The following is a 12,972-nucleotide window of genomic DNA, read 5'->3' on the forward strand; positions in this document are numbered from 1 at the left end:
CAAAACTTCCAAACTAATATTTGTTTGGGTTGTAAGTCTTACAGCAACAATATTGACAGTGTTAGTGATCTAAACACTGTACAATGTAAATGAAATTTTCTAAAATATAGACCCGGTCATGGAGATTTCTTCCAATATGGTGCAGGGTGGGTTGTTCTCATTTAAGCTGTCTGAGAGCAGAGTAACAGCAAAGCCCAGAAAGAACACTCTGATTATTAGACCTGTCTTGAAAGAAAAAACATATATTCTTCTATAGCTTGGGAAGGGACATTTTTTAATTCATTCAAGACACCTTTGGAGAGAGTCGATACTATGAAGAAAGCCAACAGTTTCAGAGAAGGAATATTTTAGAATGCACTGGAAAAATGACTCACTGGATTTGACTGCCATTTTGTTTACTGCTGTGGAAAGCAGCAAAATAGTAGGTGTAATAAAGCAGACTTTGAAAAGAAATGTATAAAAATGTCTACTTATCGATGGAATATTCTGCTCAATGAGCACTCCAAAGAACTGATTCACTCCTGTAAACAATAAAAGTCACTTTACGGTAACACAAAATAATTGATTTATCAAGAAGAAACCATGAGGTGTGATTATTAAGTCATGCATTTCTTGGGAATTTAGCAATTTAGCAATCAGTGCAGCAAAATTTCTTAAGGCATGGGTAGTTTACAGTATTTCTTAATCCTTTCAACATTTTACTTTTCAAATATCAAATCCCAACCATCCAAATATCACTGGCAAGTAGGAAAGCAGAGAACAACCCCCCAGTTACTTCAGTTTAGATTAAAAAACAGTTACATTTTACGTAAGCAGAGTGGCTTATCCTTAGGAATTCAACATTATCACACCACCCAGCAGATCACACAAACCATAAACATCTTGGAGCTCCAAACTACCATAAGACAGTTTTTATTGAACTGTAAGTCAATACTAAACTGGTTAGCTGGCAAGTTCATAATCACCAGAGGTAATATTCACAGTTCAGAAGATGGAGTCAATCAAGAGCTGGATGTACATGTGTTATTTCCTACTTTCATGATAAAAAGTGACAACGTTCAAAATACCAAATATCGGTATTTCAAACAGGAATCCTCTCAGTCAGAAGAGTCTTCAGCTTCACCCCACTTGGACCGCACCAGGATTTTTGGTCATAAATGAAATTCCAGAAATAATTCAGCGCTCGATACCAGTGACATTTATTAACCATGCCCAGACTTACTGTATTATACTCAATAACCGGCTCCAATCTGCTGCTCAGATAATAGTCTGGGCAGTGCCAAGTCCCACATTAACGTGGAGCGCAGCGTTACACAAAGGACTGAAATCAAGAGATGAAAAATGCCAACACAGTGAAGACAAACGAAAGCCATGACCATGGCAAAGCCAGACCGCGCAGCACTCGGCGTCACTCCCAGACTCCGGGGGAATGACTTACCAGAGGTCAGCTATGGGAACGTGGGGTCTAAAAGCCAGTAACAACTACAGCAGGCTGGCTACGAAGCCAAGGTGTGAAGAGCTGCTCTCAGCAAACCCTAACGGCACTCTTTCGTATCAAGAAAGATAGTATCGAGAGAACATTCAACACTTTACCTGGAGAAACAGTTGCTTCACAGTGTGAAGCTGCAGGGACATGACTTGATACTCAAGTGGCCTCCACAGAGACCAGCCCTTTGCTTCACAGTGGCCGCAGCATCGCACTAAGGGGCCTTTGCCACACACCGGTTCCTGCCTCCTCAAGACTCCATCATGCCTGGTGGAAAGCGGGGCTTCCTCTTGTGATGAGCTAGTTCGTCTTCACTCATGGCCAAGTTGATGTGAGAAAACCTCCTCAACCTGCTCAGGAATCCCTGAGCAGGAGGCGTTTGGCAGTAATGGCGGATAAAGGCAGCAGAGAGGTCTAGATGCTGCCCGGTTTGCTTGGAGCCATCTTCACATGGTCCCCCTCACTCAGGCAAGCCACTGTGCTGGGTCACGAGGACGCCAGTGGCCATGGGGCGGCCCTTTTCTTCAGAGAAAAGGCCCAGAAGGCTCTAACATGGCAATGGCTGACGGCTTCGCGCCACCCCACGTCCCACAGTCGCTTCAAAATGCCAGCCACCCGCTGCCTCCACGTGAAGACCAGGTGGCGGGAGGCCAGTGGCTTCCATTTCCTGGAGAGGGCTGGCTAATTTGCAAAATGGCTGCAAGGGAGCGGGAGAGGCCTCTCCTTGCCTGGCGGAGGGTGGGCGAGAGGTGGCCCCGAAACCCGCCGCCCTCCCCAGGCTGCCGCTCCTCGGGGGGCTCGCGGAGGGGACCCCGCCACCTCTATTTCCTCGGCGATGGCCATGGGGTGGGTGGGGCGGCCATGCGGCGCCCAGGGGGCGGGAAGGTGGCCGGCAGGGCCGCCCGAGGCCGGCGGCGGGGAGCCGGCCCCGCGCCCGCCTCTCCCCGCGGTGACCTTGGGCGGGCGGCGCGGCCCTCCCCGCCGCGCGGCCGCTCCTTCCCCCCTTTATTTTTTTAATTATTATTATTATTATTTATTTATTTATTTTGGCCGCGGAAAGAGTTTGAAGCGCTCCCGGCTCGGAGCGGGGTGGGGGGGGGGGTGGGGGGGGAAGAAGAGGAGGCCGCCCTCCGAGCGGCCCCGGGACTTTCCCTGCCGGAGGGCGCGGGGGGACCCGTCCCGGTCCCCGTCCCCCCCCGGGACGGGGAGGGTGGCGGCGGGCGGGCGGGGTGCGTGGGGGGGGGGGGGGGGGCGCCGGCCCCGCCGCCGCGGGGGAGACGCGGCTCCCGGCGCTGTGCGCCCGAGCTGCTGCTGGTTACGCCAGCCCCGCCGCCTGCCTCTCTGCCTCTCCTCGCCTCTGATTCTGCGCACAGCCAGCCCCAAAGCCTGTCATTCTGCAAAACACAGTTTACTCAACAGAGAGAGCGAGTGGGGGAGCGGGAGAGGTGGAGAGAGGGAGACGGCGCGGAGGAGCCCAGTCCCGCAACCCAGCATGGCTTCAGGGGACCTTTACGAGGTAGCGGGGGGCCGCGGGGCGCCGCGGGGCGGGAGGGCGGCGGGGGGGGCGCCGGCCGGGGCGCCGCGGAGGGCAGCGGTGGCGCGTTTGGGAGCCGCTCCGCGGAGCCCTCTTAGTTGCCGAAGAGCGGAGGAAATCGCCGAGGGAAGGGCTGGGGTGGGGGGAAAAGGGCTGGCGTGTGTGCCGCGGGGGGAGGGAGGGAGGGATGGAGCGGCTCCCCTCCCTTCCCTCTGCCTCTCTCTTTCTCTTTCTCTCTCTACTTTCCATCGGGCTTGATCTTAGCAGGCCTTGCAAGAGAGAAGGAGGAAGGAGTGAAGGAGAGCGAGAGTTAGCGGTAGGATGGGGAGGCGATCGCAGTGTGATGAGCCCGGAGAGTGGAGAAAGTCCAGGTAAAGTCATAGGCGCTCTGGACGTGCTGAATGTGCAGATTAGTGCGAAAAAATGCGCCTTAGCGCTGCCGGGAGGCGCAGGGATGGAGGCGGCTCTGCGCCCGCTGTGCAAAGTGCAGGAGCCGGCGCCAGGTTGCTTCACCTCGCGCCCGGGGTGCTGCGGGGGCGGCGGCCGGGCCGGCGCGGGGGGGCCGCGCCGCGCTGCGCCCCGGCACCATGGCGGGCTGCAAAGTTTGGCGGGGGCCCCGCTCCGGCGGGGCCGGGCGGCCCGGGGTGCGCGGTGGGGCGGGCGGCGTCGCCGCGCCGGCCGCCGGCCCCCCGCAGCCCGGCGTGCGGTCCCCCCCGGCCGCAGCGGCGTGGAGAGCGGCGATGCATCGGGCGACGGCCGCCCGGTTTCCAGGTCGGGGGGAGGGAGAGAAAAAGGAGCTGGCAGGCAGTCGGCGAGACCCAGCCAAATTTTGACCTCAGGCACCCAGTTCTAATGCCCAAACTGAGAACAAGTCTAGCCACTCTTCCCGTGCCAGAGGAGGAGAAGGGAGAAAGCAGAAATTAAAAATAAGAAAGGCTGGACCCAGGTCTTTTGAACATCCAGCTCCAGTAAGCGGAACCAGGGTGGAAGTCTACCATCTAAAAAAACCAAACGAGACTGGACGTCCTGCACCAGCTCCTGGGCGGGAGCACCTCCTCAGGCTCTGCGTTTCCTGGCCAAATGGCCGTTGTGTTGTGGTTGTCTGGAGCGCACAGTTCAAGGGCTAGGACAGAAACGATCACCTTCCAGTTGGAACTGTGTGCCGATGATTAGGCACTGCTCAACCATCAGGGCGTGCTTGGGTGTGGAATTGCTGCTGCGGTTTGTTGGTTGGACTTATTCTGCGTTTGATGATCTTGATGATCAGCTGTAGAGTCTTAAGTGCAAGAAGTGGAGGATCTGGCAGGTTTCACGTAGACAGTTTTTACTTTGTCATGGTCTTTCAAAGTCTTTAACAAAGGTCATAGTTAAGGGATGACATTGCTCTGTTAGGACTTTATTTTGCTGAGTGGGACACAGACCTCCTTTCAAGAGAACAGCAATTACGCTTCCTACGTGGTGTTAAATTATTGGAAGTACATGATGATTTGAAGAGTATCATTCACCTCTTCCCCACCATTTTGCAATATCTGTCATGTTACTTTGCAGCTTTAAGGATATTGCATGTCAACTGTATTGCTGTTGTGACTCTGGCGTAGCCAGTGGGAGTTCTGTGAAGAACAACTTTGACCCAAAAAAGTTAGTGATACAATTTTGTATTAGTAATTTCTGGGATGTGTAGAGGATCTTTGCCTGGTCTTGTCTAAGTTTTCTTTAGATGTTTGGATTGGTTCTAGAAAGAAATAAAACTAGTACTTCTTAGGCTCATGGTAGCCATGCTGGTTGAGCTCCTACTCATCATTAAAAAATTCTGCTTTTTTTATGATCTTTGTGTTATTATAAGACGACACCGTTTGGTAGTTGGATGTGGGCTGTGCATTGAGTACTACTGTGTGGCATACAAGTGATGTTGCTCAAGCAGTAACCTGGCATAGAGGTGTTCTGTGAGAGAGCAGATTTATAACCCAGTTTGCAGTCAATTTTAGGCCCAGTCACTTTGCAGGCATTTGCATGGATGAATGTGAATTGTTAGTACTGTGGTTCAAAGCCTCTGAATCACTTCCTTTCTTTGTTACTCCGTTTGAACTACTCTTGCTTATCATTGTATAATATGGAAGAATTGTATTCACCAGAACAGGTAAGTGGAAGTATGGTTATTCATTTCTTGTCGTGTGAGGTGTTTGGAATATGACCTTCTCAGCTGGTCGTGGTGTAAAATCTTCATCTATGTGTCAGACATGTGGGAAAAAGTATGTGCAGGGCTTAGATTATCAGTCCATCTGCATCAGCAATCATCATACATTTTGCATCTCCGCTGGGAAGTTCTCCATGACAGAGGCCAGAAGAAATGTCTAGAAAGCAGAAGAGTTTGTATGTCTAATAGGTGGCAAGTGTGTAGATGGTAGCAGCTTCATCTAAAAAACGACTCAGCTTTGCCTCCCTGCTCCTTCCGGTCCCAGAAAACCAACCGCATCAAAGGGACTCATTAGAAAGAAGCTCTTACAGCTGCCATGTCCCACACCGGTTAGCACATGAGATGAAGTGCTTTGTGCCTTCAGAGCTGACACCTCCATTCTTGCTTGGATGCATCATTCTTTTCTGTCCTCCTGAACAAGTAAAACATTACGTGGATGGCAGGATGGTCATTCAACAGTTTCAGGATTTTAGCTTGAAATACGTTGGGGCTATTGGTGTAAATAAATAACTTGAGACTTATGGTGGCATTCCAAAGGTATACTACACTCCTGATTCCTCTTTGACTCCATCAGTAACATCTGAGTCCTTCAAGGGTTCTTACTGAACTTCAGCAAATAAGACAATAATTACTTCTGCAATTTGGAGTATTTAATACTGGCTGCAAAATTATTTTTGTTAAAGCCAATCATGATCGAGGAGCCATGCTAAAGCACATTAACAAGTACAGTGTGTATTACCTATACTAACTTTTCATGTTTTGGTGGCACTCAAGAAATTTAAGTATAAAATTTTAAGTTTTGGAAATAGATGTGCATATTTATCCTGTCAGTTCATTCATTTTCTACTGTCGTGTTATTTTAAAAGGCTTTTCAACCTTTTAAACTTAAAGATAAATTCAGTTAATATCTTTATATTGAAGCAAAATAAGATCACAGACAAAAGAACCTCAGTGTTTGGTTAACTAGGTGCCTTTTTCTAGTTAGAAATGGCTTCTAATCACCTGAAATACCTCCTATTATATTTCTTTTAGGACTGTGAAACAGGTACCAATTTATTCTAGAAGCAGAAGAACACTCATTAAAGAACTATGGTGCATATTCCTTAGAAATAACAAACTGAAAATAAAGGACTGACAAAAGGGTATTCACAGTGGCCTTCAGTAAGGCAGCCCTATCTTGCTTTATGATTCAAATACACTGTTGGATGCGTTGATAGGAAATCCTTGTTAATTTTGGTAACAAACAGAAACGGTAATGTATTTACTCTTAAATACCAAGTCTGTTGATTCACATTAAAGTTGTCAGTAATTTGAAGTAATATTTTGTATTTTCCATGTACAATCTAGTTCTCACATTATCTGAACCCAAATAGTTCTCTCACAAAGGCTCTGGTATTAAAAGTATATGAGATGGCTTTAGAGGGGGAGAAAATTCAATATGAACAGTGCACCTAACTTTATTTTTCCTAGCACAGAGCATCCCGTTTACTGCAATAAAATTCCACTTTATTGATGAATATATGAATCGGTTATCTGTATCCTAGAGATGCTCATGAAGCTGACTTTGATGCTTTTCTTTTTTTTCATTTAATATTTTGGGGGTTTATATACAATAAACACAATTAGACATTCAGGGATGATGATGTTGAAATCTAAAGTCTTATTTTAACATTGTGTCAGATTATATTACACCACCTCAGGTAAGTGATCTAAAGATTATAGCTAAGTCTCTGAAGGGGACTGTCACATGCATATATTTCTGGATCACAATAATAAAATCAGTCTTTAAAACTCAGCAGTTTTTGCATTAAAGGGTTGCTCTGTGTGGAAAAGTGACGTTTTAAAAAATGGCATCTTCTCAATGAAATGATACAATGCCCATGGATAGGAGGCTTGTCCACCATAGTGACAGATTTCAATTAAATCTTAAGTCTGTTTATGCAGCTGTGTAAGAATGAGCTGCAGTTTATTTTAGCTCACGTGATCCACCAGAAAGATAATGTATTTCCAGATAAGTTACAACATCTCCCATTTATACCTGCACTCAGGTACCAGCAAAGTCAAAACTTGAAGATAATAATGGCACAGTTTGGCCTGCTGAATGCTTATTACATGTGGAGACATGCAAATGGGAGAGAATGCGGCTGAACTTTTGGATGCCAGGTTTGGTTTGCAGATGCAGAGTTTAGAAAACAGTCTTTGTTTTACAAAGTGATGAAATGCAAGTTTTTGAGCATTGTGGCTTTCCATCTTGCATCTCTTTCAATGGAGTCACTTTTTAGGAGAGACACATACTTAAACCTGCTTACTGGACTGGAAAGCAGAAATCTATTTATTTTTAAAGTATTTCACACGTGTCTTCTAAGACAGAGGTGACTTGCAAGAAGATGGTATATTTAAGTAAACATTATTTCTCAACTTAAATCAAACTATTTATTGATACAACAGTTCCATGTTATAGAAGGAACAAGACTGATTTCACAAGCAGAAAAAAAATGACTTGAAGTAGGACCTGAGGAATATAGAACAGAGTTAAGCACCTACTCCTTCTACAGAATGGCAAGCTATGGGTGCAATGCTGACTTCAGTGATACCAGGCTTGTTCCACCAGCTAAGCATATGGTCATCTGTAAGTAACACCATAATTTTTTTTTAGTGGAGAAGTTTTACTAACAACTATTTTGAAGAATCAGCTATTTCTCTACACATTGTCATCGATCTATTATCAAAATCAGTTTTTAGAAGACAACTGTCCTCAAAATAAGGTAACCTGTGAGCAATATTACCCTCAGTCGGTAGAAGCCTAGTAATCTTGCTGCCTGATGAAAGTTTTCAGGACTCTATTCCAAATTAGGTGTGATTTGCAGTGCAGACAGTATTCTTGAATCCTAAACTGGGCAATCATCTGGACAATAGATTAAACTGAGGTATAAAGGCAATAACAAAGAGTTAACCTGAGGTCCCTTCTGCCCAGGCCTTGTAGTTCTCTGAATTAAAGATACTGAATGAGTTTCAAAAGCGTAACTGGATAACTCTGGCAATATTCATTATCTTACTAAGAAATTCCAGTGTTGAGCCGCATATGGAACATTACAATGCACATAATGACTGTCTTGTTTACCTACAACGTCACTCTGTTACCACGATTCCAACTTCCTCATTACATTGTAAACTGCTTGGCATATTTTGGGATACTGAAAACCAATTGATTTCTTATGCGTGTTACAGTTTTGTTACAATCTTGATGAAGTGTTTTATCTGGATCAAGTGTAGTTTATCTCAAGATACATGTCGTAAGCATACTCCGGCTTGGAAGGGCTACTGAAAATACACTGTGTATCACTCTCGAAAGCCTGAACACATGGGGTGATGATTTTCCCACCACCAAAGACACTGAACTGAACATGCTTCCCTTCATTGTCCAGGTTCAGTGTTCATACCTATCTGAAGATTAAAATGACATGAACTTTTGTAACACTTACTGAATGTCAGATACAGTGTTTTATTTCAGGTTGGTCTTTGATTCAAAACTAAAATCCAGCAATAAACTCATTGTTTAGTAATCGTTTCTGGAAGTTAAAATATTTAGAGAGAGACAGTTCAAATAATGGCAAAATTTAAATGTAGTCTAATATTGAAAGAAATTGGCTAATTATTTTTTTTTAATCAATGGTGTAATTGTGATGGCCAGCTATGCTGTAAATAGCATTTCTTTGTCCATTCATTTGACTTTTAGCAGTATTGCAGCAGTTTCTTGGCTCTGTACGTTTTCATCAGTGCAATCCCTTTTTGTTGTTCCTCCCTACCCATATATTTTTCAGACAATTTCTGCAGCATGTTTTATGACACTGGCATACTGACACTGGCAAAAAAAATTAATTAAATAGTTAACTGTTCCTGGTGTTTAAACTATTAGAATAATATATCAAACAATTTAAAGTGAAATATTTGCAATGTAGGGCAACTGCTAGTGGGGTATGTGAATACTGGCTTGCTTTACATTCGTGCAAATAACAATATTCTGGTTTTGACAAAAGGAAAATCATCCTTTTGGCCTGTTGAATAACAATGTCACACTCTGTTTATTATCAAAAGTTTGGACCGGTAATATTGCAAAACTGAGGGGAAATACACTTCAATCTGTTTGCTGCTATTACATAGAGAAAATGTGGATTCCAATACTATTTCAATAGAAATAAACTTCAATCTGTTTGCTGCTATTACATAGAGAAAATGTGGATTCCAATACTATTTCAATACTATCTCATTATGAGTCATAATATAAAATATTGTTGCAAATCTATTAGGTCTCTCAAAACTTTCACAATAAGTTGATATGATTGACCTGCGTAGGAAAAAATGATTCTTCTTGTGGCTTACCAAAGAAGGGGAAATAGGTTGACTCCTGCAAAATTGTAAACGGTAGCAGCATGATCAGTAGACTACAACAAAACACTGAAACAAAAACAGCACTGAAAACATCTGTCAGAAAGACACTTTCTTTGAAAATAGCAGTTGCCCCACTTGGGCTTTGCTAGATTTCTCACAGACCACCCACAAAACTCGCAGCCCATGCCTTCAGAGGGGCAAAACAGGAACAATGAGGATATTTTCTTCCATAAGGCACTTCACTGCATTTATTTAGATTTTGTGGGGTTTATTTGAAATCATCTTATAATAACGTAATCACTTACATGTGCTCAGCACCCAATGGATTAAGAAGGGATGCAAGGGACTACACACCACTAAGTCTGAGCTCCATCGCACACAAATTAGTAGCATCTATAAAAAGAAATAGAATCAGCAGATATATGTGAACATCTTGGTTTGGAGAAGAGTTAACATGAATTTTTAGAGGAAAGGCACATCTCACAGAACTCAGTCAGAATCCGGATAAGAATGGCCCTGGCTGGTGTAAATGGATTTTCAAAATACCTTCTTGTAAGATCCCACAGGAGCAGCTGCTAATGAAACAAAGCTGTGGTCCAGAAGGATTGGTCATCTCTTGGACTACCTGGTTCATGGAGAGGAAGCAGTGAAGGGTGGCTAGGATAGAGTTTCCAAACATCAGTACTGGGACCTGTGTTGTACAACAGAATCATCAATTATTTGAAAATAATCACATTTACTGCTGATAACTTATAGATTATTATTAGCATTGTCAAGAGAAAGGTTGACAGTGAAGAGCGGGATGACAGCAGCTGAAATTCAGTGTTTATAAATGCAAGCTAATGATCAAAGGAAAAATAATCCTGACTATACATGCATAACAATGAGCCTGAAGAAGCCGTTACTATTCAGGAGAGATCTTGGAATCATTGTGGAAAGTTTTTGGGTGTGTCCCCATTAGTATTTTAATTTGGATCAGGTGCGTGCTTTTGAAGTGAATCTCCCTGTGATCCCCATTTACCACACCTCCGTTTGCATCACAGAACTGTCTTGGAGAGCAGCAACCGCATTCCCTTCAGATGAAACTAAACCAAAAAATGCATTGCGGCTCCTAATGGGTGTCTGGTCCATGGGACCAGACTACTGCTTATCAGAGGTAAACCTCAGGTAAACAGAATTTTGCATGTTATTTAAAAAGCAATTGAGAATGACACAGAAGATGATTATCATCATGTCACTGGGGAACACTATTGTGCTTCCAGATCTGCAGTACTGCACCCACTTCAAGCAGAACACAGAACTAGAAGTAATGTAGAGAAGGGCCAACAGGGTGTTGCACGGTATGGAATGGCTGTCAGTGAAAAGACACCTTGTGACAACTTTCTGGCTCACAGAATTGATGGAGGAAGACAGGAGTGGTATGGAAAGGACAAATGGGGGATGATTCGTTAATTCAGTGATGCATGCTATTTCTCATTGCACAAGAAAAGGCATGCAGCAAATGAAACGATTAGCCAAATGACTGAGACAAACAAAGTACTTCTTCGCAGTTTTTAAATCTTGGAACTCATTGCCATGGGATGTTGTGGAAGTCAGAACTGTAAATGGTTTCAAAGAATGGTAAACCAGCTTCTTGGAGGATAGATCCCTGTATACCTTTCAGCACAAAGAAATCTTTAAACTGCTAATCACCAGAAGCTAGGAGGGTAGAGCAAGGGTAGCACTTACTCTACAGATGCTGCTTCCTAAGCATCCAGTACTAATTTCTATTAGAATATACAGCATGTTGAGCTAAATGGACCTTTAGTCTGACCCCATATGGCAGTTCTTAGTCTTGTACTTACTGCAGTCATTAAACAAACATAGATATTGACTAAGATGTTGATACGGTCTGCAGAGGTCACAAACATACTTGCCTTACAAGTTGTATTCTGGTATTCTAATTGCTAATCGTGGTCAGTTAGTATCCTTGCAAACTAAAGGACAAATCAGAATAGTGGGTTCAGTTTCTGACACGGAAAAAGTCAGTTTCTGTTTTAGAAACCTCAGTCTGGACTCCCAACAAGATGCAACAGGTAGCAGAAGCAAACCAAAGAGTAGAAGATGGGAGGAGGTGATGAAGTAACATTGAATCAAACGTGTGATAAAAGTGAAGTTTTGGCTCGTTGCCATAGCTCTGGCTAATAACTGGGGTAAAAGGGGTAAGGATAAACTGGTAAACATTTGAATAAATGCATGGAATGAGGCAAATGATCAAGTCAGTATTATTAGAAAGTTATATTAATGTAATAACATGTTTCTAATGAACAACAACAGCTTTCTCCTTCTATAAGAAAAGTATTTCCACATCTAAAAGGGTTTATCCACAACTTTTCCATATGTACATTTTTGAATGGTCTTGGTAGGCTTCCTTAATGCTGTACAGCATTGTTAACACACATTTATCAATCTTTAAAGGCCTTACCTGAATATACATTAAAAAGCCACTAATTTTTAACAAACCCATCAAGTTGCTGTTGTGTTGGTTTTTTTCCAGAAATGGTGACTACTAATACATTGAAATATAAACAGTCTAACTTCTAACTGACCAGCTCAACTTGTCAAATCCTTTCACAGATACAAAATTAACTTTTTTTTTACATCACTTCGCAGTCACTGCAACGAGCAGTGGTATTGTAAACTGTTCTCAGGTGTCAGGCTAACTATGAAGGAGAGAGCTTTGCTTATGTACCTTATTAGTCTTAGTAATGAGAGATATTACAACATAAAGTGTGACATTACACAGTTTTTTTAAAAGCTACTTTGTAAAATTTGTTTGACTATGCTAATGGACTTTCCTTTAAATGTTATGCAGTTGAAATTTGCTTTACTAATATTTTTGAAACCGTTAAATCATTTCCTTTTTTGGAGAAGGGACTATTTTGCAAAATATAAAATCACATTGTCACATTAATACACCTGATGAATTTGTCTTTCAGAAGTCTTTTTGCGATAGGTTTCAGGTGTTTTAGCACAGGAAATCTGACAGGAAAGGTGCTGGGGAATTCCTGCTAAATACAGTTCATATGGAAAGAAAATGCACAGTAATGCTTACTGGGCTCATAAATGGATCCGAGACTCTTAGACTGCAAAGATGTTGATCACAAAGGTTTTTGGTGATTAATGTAAGGGAGGAGTAGCAGACTCCAGTGCAAACATGAATGCATGAATTTAGGATGACGCAGCATGAGAAGACCTTCTTTGATGAGAAGTAGTTGAACGTATCTCAGAGGAAGTAGCAACCTTTTAGGTTCAGCAATGGTAGAACATAACAGTATAGCTTCAAATTAAATAGGAATATGACTCAAGTATCAAAATCCATAGAGGGAG

At 43.3% G+C, this 12,972-nt stretch overlaps 1 protein-coding gene across 1 annotated transcript in view; it reads left to right on the forward strand.

Moving 5' to 3' along the window:
- The first annotated feature begins 2,765 nt into the window (after nucleotides 1-2,765).
- CDYL2 (chromodomain Y like 2) overlaps nucleotides 2,766-12,972 on the forward strand; it is a 69,283-nt gene continuing 59,076 nt past the window's right edge. Inside the window, exon 1 of the mRNA XM_075510876.1 lies at nucleotides 2,766-3,002. The gene's annotated coding sequence lies outside the window, so the exon portion shown is untranslated. The remainder of the gene's footprint in view (nucleotides 3,003-12,972) is intronic.

Source organism: Mycteria americana, chromosome 8 (genome assembly GCF_035582795.1).
Source record: "Mycteria americana isolate JAX WOST 10 ecotype Jacksonville Zoo and Gardens chromosome 8, USCA_MyAme_1.0, whole genome shotgun sequence".
Classification (NCBI taxonomy): domain Eukaryota; kingdom Metazoa; phylum Chordata; class Aves; order Ciconiiformes; family Ciconiidae; genus Mycteria; species Mycteria americana.